The sequence below is a fragment of the Oncorhynchus tshawytscha genome, linkage group LG05, assembly GCF_018296145.1.
Source record: "Oncorhynchus tshawytscha isolate Ot180627B linkage group LG05, Otsh_v2.0, whole genome shotgun sequence".
NCBI classification, from domain to species: domain Eukaryota; kingdom Metazoa; phylum Chordata; class Actinopteri; order Salmoniformes; family Salmonidae; genus Oncorhynchus; species Oncorhynchus tshawytscha.
The window spans coordinates 20,311,292-20,327,439 of NC_056433.1; the positions used below are offsets into that span (position 1 = coordinate 20,311,292).

The 16,148-nt window shown below is 45.3% G+C and overlaps 1 pseudogene; it reads right to left on the reverse strand.

The window, feature by feature from the left end:
- Nucleotides 1-509: 509 nt before the first annotated feature.
- LOC112249857 overlaps nt 510-16,148 on the reverse strand; it is a 35,921-nt pseudogene continuing 20,282 nt past the window's right edge.

Genomic DNA, 16,148 nt, shown 5'->3' on the forward strand with positions numbered 1-16,148 from the left:
CAGTTGGTCCGCGCATGCTTTGAGTACACATCCTGGTAATCCATCTGGCCCCGCGGCTTTGTGAATGTTGACCTGTTTAAAGGTCTTGCTCACATTGGCTACCGAGAGCGTTATAACACAGTCATCCAGAACAGCTGGTGCTCTAGTGCATACTTCAGTGTTGCTTGCCTCGAATCGAGCATAAAAGGCATTTAGCTTGTTTGGTAGGCTCGCATCACTGGGCAGCTCGCATCTGGGTTTCCCTTTGTAGAACCGGTGTAGAACCGATGAGCATCAGAACCCGTGTAGTAGGATTCAATCTTAATCCTGTATTGACGCTTTGCATGTTTGATGGTTCGTCTGAGGGCATAATGGGATTTCTTATAAGCGTCCGGATTAGTGTCCCACTCCTTGAAAGCGGCAGCTCTAGCCATTAGCTCGATGCGAATGTTGCCTGTAATCCATGGCTTCGGGTTGGGATATGTACGTACGGTCACTGTGGGGACGACGTTGTCGATGCACTTATTGATGAAGCCGGTGACTGACTGAGGTGGTATACTCCTCAATGCCATTGGATGAATCCCAGAACATATTCCAGTCTGTGCTAGCAAAACACACCACAGCACTGAGTCGTTGCATGGTCACTCTCAGGAGACCAGACTCTCGGGATCATATTGTCTGTCTGCAACCCTGACCTACACATTCATGGAGTGTGTCCATCTCAATACTTCAGCTGGTGTCAGCTGGTGTCAGTGGGACCACGGCCATGGTGCTTGTAGACTCCTCCCTTGGTGTGGGTGTGTTACTGGGCTAAAGACAGGGGGAGGATGGAGGGGCTGTGGTTGCTCTGGGGGTCAAGTGAGGACAGAGGAGGAGGGTTGGGGAACACTGGCGGCTGCAGGCTCCATCTTGCTGCTGTGGGTGATAGCTGCGTCTCGTGGCCAGATGCTGCGTCTCGTGGCCATGATGATCTTCTCCATCTGGGAACACACACACACACACACACACATTAGTAGGCTCTTAACATTAGACACTCAACACTAGGAAATACGAGGGATAAGCTGGGCTCTCAGTCAGAGGACTGAGGAGGGAGTAGAATTCAGCTAATCTCTGCTCTACTTCTACTGAGGAGAGACGCCAACTCCAGCTTCAGACGCTGAAATGAAGTGGGACGCTGCAGAGAGTGACATCAAAGCTAAATGCAAGACGAAATGTTTGGAGGACAAACAAATTATATATTTTTTATTTGGGGTGTTGACAATATAATTAGAGGAGGCGAGGAGAGGCTGGACAAATGCAGGACTGGACAGAAACAAGTGAGCATACATTTACAGGACAAGGTACAGCACACAGTATTGCTCTTACTGTACCTGGCCTTTGAGGCTGTCCCCGGTGAACATGTACTTGATGTGGTAGAGGAAGTCACAGATGGGGTCCATGAAGGACAGGTGTTGCCTGTATTGGTCCACAGTCTGCAGCATCTCATGGAACGCCACTCCAATCTGCGATTCACAACATAGATCTTTAAGAAAGGAACAGGCAAATCAGTCACTGATTGAATGGCGATGGTGTGTTGCACGTCTCATTAACACAATGCTAAGAAATTCTAAGAATGGCTATTTTTGTCAATGAGCTGTCCAGGGGGTGGCAGGCTGGTCAACAGAAGAACTGCAGATTAATGGGAAGCCACAGTGCAGCCCAGGGAAGAGACACCGCCGCTGGGGAGAGGAGCCAATACCAAGGACCTTAACTCTCCCTCTCTGCTCTCCACAAATAAAAGGATTTCTCCCTGAGCCAGCTAATCCCCCTTTAATCTACCATGCTATTGTTCATTTTCTTGAGGTTAAACCTGGAGATGGGGGACCAGCCCTGGGACTTACCTCAGGGCCACACGCACATGTCACACATACAAATGTGCACACACACGGCACGTGGACACACACACACATATATGTACCCACCCACACACCCACCGTCAGTTCTATTCTCTCTAATGGTCGAGGGGAGTGTGAAAGGGAATTTCATTTACAGGCCTTTTGTGTGGGATTGTATGGTGTATTCAGGTTATACTGGGATATGGTGTAGGAAAGGAGGGGGGATATATGGACAGAAATGGACCTCCAGCATGCAGTGGGTCCTCTCCTGTTGGAAGCGCTGGAGGAAGGGCCCCACCAGGTGGTCCACATAGAGGAGTTGGAACTCTGTCTTTACTAGGGGCTTCAGCACCTCAGACAGGAACCTGGGGAGGGAGGAGAGAGGAGATGTTAGACGTCTCCTAAAGAAATATAGAGACTGAAGAGGAGAGAATGGACTGCTCTCTCAAAGACATATGGGGAAGGAGGAGAAAAGGACAAAAACATCTCTACAGAACTTAATGAAAGGCTTTGTAAAGCCAAGGACCCGATGCTAAGTGACCAAGGCTCTCACTGTGAGAGCTGTGTGCAAATGGAAGAAGACAATGGAGGCACTGAATTTGAATGATAAACTACAGGCTTTTCTGAATGAACAGACCGCTGATAATAAACCAGGTGTACAGCAGAACAAAAGCATCAGAGTGTGTTTGCAGATGACAAGATAGATCCCAGGTGTGTGTGTGTGTGTGTGTGTGTGTGTGTGTGTGTGTGTGTGTGTGTGTGTGTGTGTGTACACAGTTTTTCCAGAGCGAGAGCCATATGTGTTCTGTGTTTCAGAAGCGTCAGTGTGAGGCGTACACACTCGGCTGCCTGTGCCACTAGGGGTGTCTCGTCACCGGGCTCTGCCGTCAGAATGCTGCGGCGCCCGCTGAGATCTCCCATGTCTCATGTTCCGCCCTCCCACACATCACGGCCCACACTGATGGCATTTCCATCTGCTTTACAGTAATGTAATCTCAGCAGGCCATAGCTCTGCTGTCATTTCACATGACAGTCCGTCGGAGCAGGAAAGGCACTTGCTGACATTTTAGGGAGTCCAGCGAGGCCTGAACAAGGCCTGAACACACAGTTATGGGGGAGATTTTCCCAGGCTAGATGAGAGGCCCTGCTGAGCTAAGCCTAAATTGGGCCTGGGAGGCAGCAGTCCTGGCAGCTGGTACCAGGACTAGAGGGGTGGAAAACAGCTAATCAGGGGGCAGCTGGTACCAGGACTAGAGGGGTGGAAAACAGCTAATCAGGGGGCAGCTGGTACCAGGACTAGAGGGGTGGAAAACAGCTAATCAGTGGGCAGCTGGTACCAGGACTAGAGGGGTAGAACAGAGCTAATCAGGGGGCTACTGATACCAGGACTAGAGGGGTGGAAAACAGCTAATCAGTGGGCAGCTGGTAACAAGACTAGAGGGGTGGAAAACAGATAATCAGTGGGCAGCTGGTACCAGGACTAGAGGGGTGGAAAACAGCTAATCAGGGGCTACTGGTGCGTCTTCCTTGGGTATGAGGGAGAGCTGTCCAATGCTGGAGTGGTGCCAGATGGTGTTGGCCAGGGCCAGCACATAGCTGCAGTACATCTAAGAGTAAGACTGGTGGCAGGCGGTCCAGAAGTGCGAAGGGGTACCCCACCCACTCAGTCTCTGATGTGAGGCATGGGCTGCCCAGAACACTCATAATACGGTCCTGCAGGACCACCCAGTAAGGCTCCTAGAGAGGAAAACACACAACGTTAAGCTCACTTCTTTTCAGACTTTAGAGAAGCTTTCAGACGGGAGTCTGGAGGACAGATGAAGTAATGCTTATTTGGGTAAAGCCATCACTCTTGTCTAACTGCCCAGAATTTCACAGTGAGCAGTAAAATACCACAATTTATGGACCTTGTCTTTCATGGATAGTTGAAACTTGATCATGCGAATGGGGAAAAACAAGTTTGCTGTATGCCATGAACAACATTCCTGATCTATAACAAAGTGTGTGTGTGTGTGGGTGCGTGCGTGCGTGAATGAGTGCGTGATTAGAGAGGAATCTTACAGGCAAGGCAGTGATCACCAGCGTTCATCCAGGCACTTATGTTCCCCGAGGCAACAGCGGTTGGCTGTTAAAAGGCACATGACATCAGGAGGCCAATCCACACACAACATAACAAAACACAACACAGATACACACAGGTCTAACTGAGCTCTGCAGAAAACTAACACTGCAGTGATTCAGCACCACTTCAAGATGACTCATCATCCATTCCTCACACAAGGCTTCTGCATAATAACAGGGACTTTTATTTAACCAGGCAAGTCAGTTAAGAACAAATTCTTATTTACAATGACAGCCTACCATGGACAAACCCGGACGATGCTGGGCCAATTGTGCCCCGCCTTATGGGACTCCCAATCACAGCCGGATGTGATGCATCCTGGATTTGAACCAGGTACTGCAGTGACACCTCTTGCACTGAGATGCAGTGTCTTAGACCACTGCGCCACTCGGGAGCACTTAACACATGCTTCAAGAGTAAAGTGCAGTCAGAATATATATATATAATATATATATATATATATGTGTGTTTTATTTTATATAGTCTAGAACCCATTCTCCCCCTCTCAATGACTGGTTAGCAGCTGCTGTTCGACCTACGAGCCTTGACCCCATGCTGACCTCTTGAGGACGACGCTGAGCAGAGCGTTGCCAATGTCATTGCCGGGCACTGCCAGGGCCATCAGCTCTACACAGGTGACCTGCAGGGCGTGGGCGGCCGGGTTGGGGAACTCGTTGAACCTTCAGTCACAGTTCGGGAATGGCCCGACAGTCAGGGAGAATTTAAAATTCCAAAAACAATAACTTTAGCAGTATATATTTTGTTTGAGCAAAACAACAGTATTAGTCTTGGCAAAATGCATAGAATTGCAGGAAATTTCTCTCGGCTCCATGGAAAAATGTGTAGAATTGTGGAAAATACATACTATACCAGGCTGTGTACACAATCAAAGCTACAGACCACAACCATTCCCTCTCCCATTCCCTCACGTCCTCCCAGGTGGTCCAGTAGCGTCTCTGGGCAGCAGCTCCAGGAAGCGGTAGATGACAATGTTGAAGACGAGCAGGATAAGGAGGCACACGTTACCTAAGTAGATGGGCAGGTAGTGGTACTGATGCAGCCATGGGTGAATTTACATGCTCCGCCTGGCCTTGAAAGTACATGAAACGTCAAACGCTGTAACTGTATCCTCTTTAAGCTGTATTAAAAGAGCATGTTTGATAACAGCAAAACAGTAAGTGGTCAAAGTAATAGTCACCACAGCAGAACAGAACGAGAGACAACCCATTTCCACTGCTCAGTTAGAGAACACAGTTGAGCCAATGTAAATATCAAATTTAAACAGGATCAATCTTCAACAGGGAATGGAGCAGGCTGAACAATAGCGGCCTCCCGTTGACATTCACGTTCTTATCGCCTTGAGCCACTCTGTGCCTAGTGGTTCTTTCAAACTGTCTTTCAGGCAACGCTGCTCTTTTCATGCTAGCAGACAGCAGAGTTGGAGCCAGTATGGTACCTTGTGGTAGGTCATGTGCTTGGTGTGTCAGTCGCTCTGCAGCCAGTGTTCGGGGACGTTCTCCTTGACGAGGTCTGAGCCGCGGTTGCGGTTGTCGTTGGGCTTGAGGAGGAGGAGCTGGATGATAAAGTAGCAGACCTGGGCCTCGTTACCCTCGGGACTCCTCATGGCCTGGACAGGAGGGGGGAGGAGAGGGAGAGATGGGAAGAGGGGAGAGATGAGTGAGGGAAGTAATGGGAAAGAGGGAGAGGTCAATAGGGAATTAAACAATTGTTTGATAGCTGCTGAACCGGCACAGATTAATATTGAACAAAGAAATATGAATGTACATTATCACAATGTATTGAAGCTTCCAAAGACTTAAATAGAGGTCAAACATATGACTGGACCATAGTTCTAAATATGTTTGTCTCATCCTAAGGGATGGATCGAAATTTACAGAATGGTTACCTGGAGGAAAATTTCAGTCCCGGGGAGGGTTTAGTCTTTTTTAAATCTAGTCCAGCAGAGGGTCATGTAATTGATGAATTTAGAATTAGTTGCTTATTAGGCTACAGTATACACTGAGAATACTAAACATTAAGAACACCTGCTCTTTCCATGACAGCTTTTATCTGGTCAGTCCCTTATTTCCTTATTGATGTCACTTGTTAAATCCTTTCAATCAGTGCAGATGAAGGGGATGAGAAAGGATAAGGCCAGGCACCACAGGTTAATAGGGATTTTTTTTCTTATTTAGTCTAGTCAGACTGAATCTTTACCAGTTGAAAGTATACATAAATACAACATATTATTGTATTACAAGTTTGATATATTTTAACATTAAAATATGCAAATGAGACAACCTCTAATTTGCATATTATGAGAATCCATTTTTTTCAACACTGCTTCAAGGCAGAATGTTTTCATTTTGTATTGTGATAAGACACTCAATGGTCAGACTTTTATAGATCAGTTTATCAAAATATTGATAAACACTTCACATGTATGAATGATGCATATTGTTCATATATTTACATATAAAATGCCACCTAAAATCAAAACAACACAAGATATTTAAAAAAGCCTCTGTAAAAGTCTGACTACAAGACCTAAGAACCTGTGTGTGGAATAATGTGAATGTACGTCCTTGGAAGACTGAGCAGAATGAATTGGCGCAGGGGAAACATGTCATTTTCAGAAAATGGCCGATAAATATAGGCTAATCAAATCAAATCAAATTTATTTATATAGCCCTTCGTACATCAGCTGATATCTCAAAGTGCTGTACAGAAACCCAGCCTAAAACCCCAAACAGCAAGCAATGCAGGTGTAGAAGCACGGTGGCTAGGAAAAACTCCCTAGAAAGGCCAAAACCTAGGAAGAAACCTAGAGAGGAACCAGGCTATGTGGGGTGGCCAGTCCTCTTCTGGCTGTGCCGGGTGGAGATTATAACAGAACATGGCCAAGATGTTCAAATGTCCATAAATGACCAGCATGGTCGAATAATAATATGGCAGAACAGTTGAAACTGGAGCAGCAGCACAGTCAGGTGGAAGTTGAAACTGGAGCAGCAGCATGGCCAGGTGGACTGGGGACAGCAAGGAGTCATCATGTCAGGTAGTCCTGGGGCATGGTCCTAGGGCTCAGGTCAGTTGAAACTGGAACAGCAGCATGGCCAGGTGGACTGGGGACAGCAAGGAGTCATCATGTCAGGTAGTCCTGGGGCATGGTCCTAGGGCTCAGGTCCTCCGAGAGAGAGAAAGAAAGAGAGAAGGAGAGAATTAGAGAACGCACACTTAGATTCACACAGGACACCGAATAGGACAGGAGAAGTACTCCAGATATAACAAACTGACCCCAGCCCCCGACACATAAACTACTGCAGCATAAATACTGGAGGCTGAGACAGGAGGGGTCAGGAGACACTGTGGCCCCATCCGAGGACACCCCGGACAGGGCCAAACAGGAAGGATATAACCCCACCCACTTTGCCAAAGCACAGCCCCCACACCACTAGAGGGATATCTTCAACCACCAATTTACCATCCTGAGACAAGGCTGAGTATAGCCCACAAAGATCTCCGCCACGGCACAACCCAAGGGGGGGGCGCCAACCCAGACAGGATGACCACAACAGTGAATCAACCCACTCAGGTGACGCACCCCCTCCAGGGACAGCATGAGAGAGCCCCAGTAAGCCAGTTACTCAGCCCCTGTAATAGGGTTAGAGGCAGAGAATCCCAGTGGAAAGAGGGGAACCGGCCAGGCAGAGACAGCAAGGGCGGTTCGTTGCTCCAGAGCCTTTCCGTTCACCTTCCCACTCCTGGGCCAGACTACACTCAATCATATGACCCACTGAAGAGATGAGTCTTCAGTAAAGACTTAAAGGTTGAGACCGAGTTTGCGTCTCTGACATGGGTAGGCAGACCGTTCCATAAAAATGGAGCTCTATAGGAGAAAGCCCTGCCTCCAGCTGTTTGCTTAGAAATTCTAGGGACAATTAGGAGGCCTGCGTCTTGTGACCGTAGTGTACGTGTAGGTATGTACGGCAGGACCAAATCAGAGAGATAGGTAGGAGCAAGCCCATGTAATGCTTTGTAGGTTAGCAGTAAAACCTTGAAATCAGCCCTTGCTTTGACAGGAAGCCAGTGTAGAGAGGCTAGCACTGGAGTAATATGATCAAATTTTTTGGTTCTAGTCAGGATTCTAGCAGCCGTATTTAGCACTAACTGAAGTTTATTTAGTGCTTTATCCGGGTAGCCGGAAAATAGAGCATTGCAGTAGTCTAACCTAGAAGTGACAAAAGCATGGATTAATTTTCCTGCATCATTTTTGGACAGAAAGTTTCTGATTTTTGCAATGTTACGTAGATGGAAAAAAGCTGTCCTCGAAATGGTCTTGATATGTTCTTCAAAAGAGAGATCAGGGTCCAGAGTAACGCCGAGGTCCTTCACAGTTTTATCTGAGACGACTGTACAACCATTAAGATTAATTGTCAGATTCAACAGAAGATCTCTTTGTTTCTTGGGACCTAGAACAAGCATCTCTGTTTTGTCCGAGTTTAATAGTAGAAAGTTTGCAGCCATCCACTTCCTTATGTCTGAAACACATGCTTCTAGCGAGGGCAATTTTGGGGCTTCACCATGTTTCATTGAAATGTACAGCTGTGTGTCATCCGCATAGCAGTGAAAGGCTAATGCAATTCAAATGCACTTTCCATAAATATGACCATTTGTCACATTAATTAAACTCTTATTCATATATCACTTCAAAACTGACAAATAAACATCAAATATACCTTTTACAAATAAATACATGAGCATGTTTAATACATTTGTTTCTAGCAATAGAGCATATGCTTTGAATACTGGTCTGTTGGGCAAATATGCAGTTTTGGGCAAATTCTCATATCGCTTTGCTCAATTTGTCACATACAAGGATTTTGTATGGCTGTTGAAATGTGCAGAACATTAATCAGCTATGCCCGCCCCATATGTAAGGTCCTCTTTGAGTTGTTGCTAGTGCCGCTTTACTTTCATGACTGTGTCATGGGACCTGTGCCTACTCTTGGCACACTCCGTTGAAGCAGCATCAGCTCTCACAACACACCTAGCATTCTCCTCTCTGATTGCTTCCAGTGTCACCAAGGTGCTGTCAAGCCACAATTTGTCCATCACATTTGATATAACAGTGGCTCCCTCATTGAAGGTGGCTACTGCCATACTGGCTGCTGCGTCAATGTGGCTTTTGCCCACGAAGACAGTTTTGGGGCATCGCGACCATATTAGAGTTCAGACATTCATTTGCATTCTGGGTTCCTCCGTGCTGCATTCTTTTGAGGAGGTTATCATTTGACATCCTATGATATAGAGATACCATTTTCTGTGCAACCTCTATTCAAAAATGTATGGCCTCCATGGTTTTTGTGACTGGGTGGATCTTCACCATTTTCTAGGGCTCGTTGGTACCAGCACCAAGATGTTGACATGGAATGGACAAGACCAGCTCAGATAGCATTCTTCATGCCCTCTATATCACCCTGGTTATTAAGAATCTCACCCCTGTAATAGTTTTGCAGACTCTTACATTTTTGTGCAGTGAGTTTCCCTACCCCTCTCCCCCCAAAATGTTTCTCTGAACTAAGTTTACGAAGCGCTGTTCCCATCCTCTTGTGGGCATTATTGATGCATTCTAGTTTCCCTATCTCAATGCCTGGGTAGGGATCTAATTTGACAACTGCATTGTATACAGTACTGTCCCCATCTGAGAGCATCTCGGTGTCACGAAAGTGGTAGCGACTGACTGATCTGGCCCTGTGACAGTCTCATTGTATAGTTATGTTTTCCTATCACTCTGTTTATTCACTTTGAATACATTTGCTGGAGTAAGGAAATCTATACATAGCAAGTCACCTGACAATAATGGGCAACACTCCACTTTTATTTACCTGTCACTCTCTTGTCATGTCTCTGATATGAGCTGAGACACAAGGAAGGAATCCCTAGGGCTTTGCTTATTTTCTTAAGTGCTGCATAACCAAGTCCAAGTTTGTGGGCTAGAAGAACTATCCTCATATTTATGTCAAATGCCACATCTCTCCTGGAGCACTCCTGCAGCCTGGAGGAAGTGTAAACACTCCTTCTAAATGCATCACGATCACCTTCACAGTGTGCACATTACATTGTATCATGGCAGAATGACAGAATCCCTGGTTGGTGGGGTCAATAGTGATTTACAGTCCAGTGTGTAGACACGTAGGGCAAATTAAATCATGTACAAGTTGGTTTATTTGTGACGTGGAATAAAAGACACTGTTGGCTGGCTGCTGGCTGGTTGACCGCTGCTAGCTGTCATCTTCGTCTCAACTAATTTGCGTCTCAACGCGCTGCTGCCGGCTACCTCCCTTTGCTCATCTACCTGTACTGCCACTGCCTCGATCAGCTGATCAGGCTCATTTTTTCTTTCATTCAATGCTTTTCTCGCATTGGCTAACTGAGCTCAACTATTTTTATTCACATACTGTTGGTATATTCTTCGAGATTTGCTCATTTTGTCTCTCTTTACGTAGATCCTTCGCCAGAGATATTTTCAAACAAGGACGTGCTGCGCGCACGTGAGGCATTTTAACCAATCAGGTTGCCGGAAAGGGTCTTTAAATGCCAGTAACCAATCGGATGTCAGGAAATTACTAATATTTCAGCACAAATCACTAAGTCTACAAAGCATATCGCCATGTATGGACTAGCTAACGATATGCTCCGGAAAACAAGCTTTTGAATGATAAATGATTCAACATGGAGAGTTTTAAAAATAGTGGTTGAATATCTACATGAAACATGCTAACAAGAACACAATGTATGCTAGGTGTAGTTGACGGAGCTGGGATAAAATGATACAAATCAAGTATTTATATACATTATTGACGATTTATTTTTGACATTTTATGAAAGTAGGGAAGTCATAGTAGTAGTTATAAGTTATAGTAAAATCTCCCAAAATCTGAAAATCGACAGATGGAAGTAAAATCTAAATGTTTGCCTGTGGTGCCTGGCCTTAAAGAAGGAGAGTCCATGCCCCCAACAAATTGAGGCTGTTCTGAGAGCAACTCAATATTAGGAGGGTGTTCCTAATGTTTGGTATACTCAGTGTATATCAACGTGTGCCCGATGCAGCTTTTCATCTCTGATTCTCCTCTGGGCTCGCAATATCAAGTGCGCCTATAGTATGGTCTCAATCAAATGACCCATGGCCTATCGGCTACAAAATGCATGCTCGGGGGAAGCACAGAGCCAAGTTATATTTCTAAGATCGCTGCTGGGATGGTGTAAATACAACTAGGCTGCATTACAAACTGCAATGGATATTCCAATCTAGAGCCCCGGCCTGCACTGCTCTTGCTGATCAAAACGTTTTGTGTGCTGCCTAACCAATGCTGTGCTGTGTAGGCCTACGGTGGCAGTTCAGGAAGAATGTCAGGCTTCTTCAACTCTCTTGTGTGCCTATAGCCTATGTTCTGTTCTGTTTGAGAAGGAGAGCGTGAAGATGAGAAGGAGGACCGGAGGTCAATTTTGATAGCTTGCTACTACTAGAATTGATTTGATAAAACTAACAATATGTTTCTTGCCCATGATGTATTTATCAGAGTTATTGACTTCACAATAATTCAAATTTGAGTAACTTACACTGTGGTGCTGAAACTTGAAACAGCAGCCGTGGCATAGTAGGAGCGACAGGTAGCCTAGTGTTGGGACAGTAACCGAAAGGTTTCCAGATCGAATCCCAGAGCTGACAAGGTAAACATCTGTCGTTCTGCCCCTGAACAAGGCAGTTAACCTGTCTCTGTCAGGTCAGTGTATCTCTGTCTGTTCTTAGGCGTCATTGTAAATAAGAATTTGTTCTTAACTGACTTGCCTAGTTAAACAAAGATTAAATAAAAAAATAAATCAGAAATGGACAGCTCATGGTGCTCTAAGTAGGTAAATTCGAGTAGTCATAATTCATTTAAACAGTTCATTTTAATTAGACTTTAACAACAAAGAGGGATTTGTATTGTAGCCTTTCTTCCTATTTAATAAATAACAGGTAGGCCTACCTGTTTGATAGACGGAATTAGGCTATAGGCTGCTATATCCATAGATTTATCGGTCAATTCGTCCACCCACCATGCACTCTTTAAAGAGCCTACCTCCGAGTCAGTGAGAAGCTGTGAAGTTAAAACCAGGACTCGAATTGAGGGTGTTTCAGAGGGTATGCCATAGGCCTACCTCTTCTTACAGAAAATGTTAAAAAGGACAGGCCTAGCACTTATAAGACGTTTAAGAAAGTAATACAAATCCGATTATATAAAGTGATCTATAACAGTGCAAACATGCTGTAAAATACTGTCACGAGTGCTCCCTCTCCGGCCTTTAGGTCACCAGGCTGCTCTGTGGCATTAAAAAAGATTCTGCAAATATGTAAAATGATGTAGAATTGCATGAAATGTTTATAAAATGCAATTTTTCTCAGCAAATACGATGATAGATTCATGCGAGGCTTTTACTATAAAGGAGATATTTCCATCACGGTACGCTATGAAAACTACTGCGTTACCATGTAATACTCACAGGACGAAGAACAGTTTATAAAATGGCATATCTAAGGCTCTGGTCTGTCCAAGACGTGAGGGTTAACAGTAGACATGTTCTCTGCTATCCACTTTGTTTAAATGCATTATTTTGGGTATAGAGGAGGGTCACGTTTCCAAGCGTTAAGACTGGGTTTAGTTCAAATATATTTAGCTAAAAGGAGGGCCATCCATTTTCATTTCAGAGAGGTCCGATTTTCTCCATTTAACCCTTATTATAAATAATGTTCACGCCCTTACCAGGCACAGGATGAGTCTGTCCAGCGTGACAATGTTGTACTTCCACACCATGTTGTTGAGGATCTCGATACACTTGTTGAGCTGCTGGCCAACGTGGAGAACTCGTCAACCAGAAATTCTGCAAACGTCCTGACATGAGCCACCAGAGCCCGCACTCCTATCCTCTCCAGAACGCTGGGGCAAGACAGGACACACTGCCTGGTCAGGATGATGGCCTCACCTCACAACGAACGCACAGACATGTCAAATTGGCATAATGTACTGTAACATGGCTCATTGTTTACCATGAGTCTTCCTCTGAATTCAAAAGGCCATCTGTCAATAACAAGATTATTTCATGATTCAACGCAAAGCTGTTATCTCAAACACTATCAGCACCCTTAAAACAATCATCAACACAAACAACCACCAAACAGCTTTCTGACACCATCTGCCTCTAGTGTGTGTGTGTGTGTGCGTGTGTGTGTGTTCCTCAACAGCATCCAGAGAGAGCGCCTGGGGCCCACAGCAGCCCCTTCCTCTTCCCAGTGGTAGTTCCCCCTGCATACCCTTTCCTACCACCATTCCTGGCCACACCACAACCACCACCACTGGCATCTCCCAATCCCCCAGGCTCCAGCTTCCTGGTAGACCGGCCCTATTTAGAGAACAGGAGAACAGTTTTACTGTAGCAGCTCAGCTGCATTACAAGACAGTCATTACCAGACTTCCAGTCACTGGAAAAGTGAGCACACTTTCCACCTCCAAAGCCTTTAGCCACTTCTTAATTAAAATCCCCTTTGGAAAATACCTGAGGCTTTCACTGGCGGTAAATCATATTACAAATGGCGGTGTGCAGCACTTGACACAATGCTCCAAAACTCCCCCCATGACTGCCTTCTCGAGGAAAGCCATCACTCTCTGCTGGTTAGTGACGTAAAGAGCGCAGGTTTACAATAGAAAAGGCTTTATTCATTCCTGACACTCAAACTCTGTGGGGGAAAGAGGGTGCAGGTTCTTTCCTACAGATGAGAGATGGAGGGAGAATTGGAGAGAAAGTGCCAGGGAGGGAGAGAGAAAGAAAAGGGAGGGAGGGATAGAGAGGGGGATAAAAGTGCCAGGGAGGGAGAGAGAAAGAAAAGGGAGGGAGAGAGAGGGAGAGGTATATATAAAAAGAGAGGGAGTTGAAGCGTTTAATAACAAATTCAGAAACTCTCCCCGGAGGGTTATGCAAACAACAGCCCTTTACAGACCCATTATCACTCCTCCTGCCTGGTGATAAGCAGAAAGGCTCTGCTCTCCAAACCCCTGGCCTGCAGAGAGAGCAGACATCAGATAGAACATAGCCTCTGTTGAACAGTAGTTCTCAGCACATGGCTTGCCAAGTGGCTCCAGGGATTGGGTGTGAGGCTGTGCTGATTTTTACACTTTGAGAGGGAATCCACAACAGCACTTTAGCAGCACGGCGCTGGCTACAGGTTGTCAGTCAGACTCCACAACTTCTGCTTCAGAAAGCACTTTAAAAATGCCTTGCTAGTATAGACTGGGCCTGTGATTTTTTTTTAAAGATGGTAGCGGCAGGAAAGCTGTATCGGTGCTATCAGAAATAGTGGAGAGTAGAGATTCACATTTAGTCAGGTGTAATTCTCATTCAGAGCTTGTGATTAGAATGACAAGTGGGCAGTTGAGGAGTGTGTGTGTGTGTGTGTATATATGGTCAGGCTGTTTCCATCCACACAACGTACAGTTATAAACAGGGGTGTGCCAACCTCATCAAACTACTATTTGTCTCCGTCACACTTGATACTCATAATAGGATTCACTCGTGATCGGAAAACCCAGACGTATGCTTTAAATGCCTGTAAAGCATATATCTCAAGTTCACATTACTGCACTATCACTCAGAGCGCATCTCAGAGGGTTTCCACTATTTACCACAGCCACAGAGTACAAACGTGCTCTATTGAAATGTATGATTTTTTAAAATTAATTTTAGGCTAGGGTTAAGCATAAGGTTAACAGTGTGGTTAAGTTTAGGGTTAGGTTTAAAATCTGATTTTAAGAAGATAAATTGTAGAAATATGCAGGGTTTATGACTTTGTGGCTGTGGTAAATAGTGATGACCATCTCAGAGTACAAAGAACAAGAACGACATATGAAAATGCGCATGATTCACTTAGTTCTATTCAATTACCAATGAAATAGGCTAATAAATACCCTAATGCATGTCTGGCTATTGCTGCCTGCATTTATTCTAGACACAGATTTAGCCTATGCCATAGAATTTGTACAATCAAAATAAACTATCTGACTTTTCCCCCCCAAAATTACATTACAGCCTTATTCTAAAATTGATTTTTTTTAAAGTCCCCCTCATCAATCTACAAACACTACCCCATAATGACAAAGCAAAAACAGCTTTTTAAGATATTTTTGCATATTTATTAAAAATAAGTACTATTCAGACCCTTTACTCAGTATTTTGTTAAAGCACCTTTGGCAGCGATTACAACCTTGAGTCTTCTTGCATATGACACTACAAGCTTGGCACTATAAGGACACAAAGCGAGACCCAGATGCAGACACAGGAGGCCGATTGTTTGAGTCTTTGATATGTATTATTCAATCCAAAAGGGGTAGGCAAGAGAATGGTCGTGGACAGACAAAATGTCAAAACCAGTTCAGAGTCCAGGAGGTACAGAGGGGCAGGCAGGCTCGAGGTCAGGGCAGGCAGAATGGCCAGGCAGGCAGGTACTGAGTCCAGAAAACAGGCAAGGGTCAAAACCGGGAGGACTAGTAAAAGGGAATAGAATCAGGAGTACGGGGGAAAACACTGGTTGACTTGAAAGACATACAAGACGAACTGACACAGAGAGACAGGAAACACAGGGATAAACACACCAGGGAAAATAAGCGACACCTGGAGGGGGTGGAGACAATCATAAGGACAGGTGAAACAGATCAGGGTGTGACAGGCACACCTGTATATGGGGAGTTTCTCCCATTCTTCTCTGCAGATCCTTTCAAGCTATGTCAGGTTGAATGGGGAGTGTCTCCTGTGTTGTCTTGGCTGTGTGATTAGGTTCATTGTCTTGTTGGAAGGTGAACCTTCGCCCCAGTCTGAGGTCCTGAGTTCCCTGGAGCAGGTTTTCATCAAAGATCTCTCTGTACTTTGCTCCATTCATCTTTCCCTCGATCCTGACTAGTCTCACAGTCCCTGCAGCTGAAAAACATCCCCGCAGCATGAAGCTGCCACCACCATGATTCACCGTAGGGATGGTACCAGGTTTCCTTCAGACGTGATGCTTGGCATTCAGGCCAAAGAGTTCAATCTTGGTCTCATCAGACCAGAGAATCTTGTTTCTCATGGTCTGAGTCCTTTAGGTGCCT